A 1,499-nucleotide genomic window follows, 5' to 3' on the forward strand; every position below is an offset into this window, starting at 1 on the left:
CCCCCAACATCGCTTGACAACCGATGCTGGTGTGTTTATGTCCCCGTAACTTAGCGGTTCGGCAAAGAGATCGATAGAGTAAGTACTAGGCTTCTAAAGAATAAGTCCTGGGGTCGATTTGCTCGACTAAAAGGCGGTGCTCCAGCATGGCCACAGTCAAAAGACTGAAACAAGTAAAAGAGTAAAAGAGTATATAGATAGATAGATAGATAGATAGATAGATAGATAGATAGATATGTATATATATATGTATGTACATATATATATATATGTGCATGTATATAGATATATATATATATATAAATGTGAATGTGGGTGAAGTATGAATTTCGCTCCATAACCGTGCGGTTCAGGGTTCGATCCCTCTCTGTGTGACATTCTGAACGAATGCCATTTAGCAAATGTCATTTTCTATGTCTGCTTCGTCAGAAAAAAAGTCTGGATGGTTTGGGCTGGAAACAGAACTGACTATGTGCTTAGACAGCAACAGTAGGCGCTGGGGTGAGTGTGTGATAAGAAGCTTGCTTCCCAACCACATGGTTCCGGGTTCAATCCCACTGCGTGGCACCTCGGGCAAGTGTCTTCTACTATAGCCCCGGGCCGACGAATGCCTTGTGGGTGGATTGGGTAAACAGAAACTGAAAGAAGCCCGTCGTATATCTGTGTGTGTGTGTGTGTGTGTGTGTGTCTTTGTGTCTGTGTTTGTCGCCCCATCACCGCTTGAGAATTGGTGTCGGTTTGTTTACGTTCCCGTTACATAGCGGTTCGGCAAAAAGTAACCGATAGAATAAGTACCTGGCTTTACACAATAAAATAAGTACTGGGATCGATGCATTCGACTAAAACTTTCTCAAGACGGTGCCCCAGCATGGCCGCAGTCTTACGACTGAAACGAGTAATGGGGAAAAAATGGCGCTACCACCAGCATCACCACCGCTGTCACCGTCCCACAAACACCATGACCAAGACCACTATTACCACCACCACCTCTACCACTATATCACAACCACCACTTTACTACTGTTGGTCCACCAGCACCACAACTACAAACGTCAAAGATATCAGCATCAACGCTGTCGCCAACACCGCCACCATTACTGCTGGCATTAATACTGCGTCGCCACCAACTACAACAACAACAACACCAGCATCACCAACAGACCATGGCCAACACCACCAACACAGTCCCCAAAAGTACTATCAATCACCAACACCAACATCACCGCTAACAGCACAAACCAGTGCTATAACACCAGCACCGTCACAGGTACATCAATACCACCAACAACAACAACAACAACACCAACAATAACGACAGCAACATCACCAACACCCCCACCCCCCACCGCCACCAGCAACATCATCATCAACGCCAACAACATCATCATCACCAACACCGACACCAGGAACAACAATAGCAACAGCAACGTCAGAAACACATCTACACCACCAACACCACCACCCCCACCACTAATACCACCCCCAACACCAATACAACC

This window comes from Octopus bimaculoides, chromosome 21 (genome assembly GCF_001194135.2).
Source record: "Octopus bimaculoides isolate UCB-OBI-ISO-001 chromosome 21, ASM119413v2, whole genome shotgun sequence".
Lineage (NCBI taxonomy): Eukaryota > Metazoa > Mollusca > Cephalopoda > Octopoda > Octopodidae > Octopus > Octopus bimaculoides.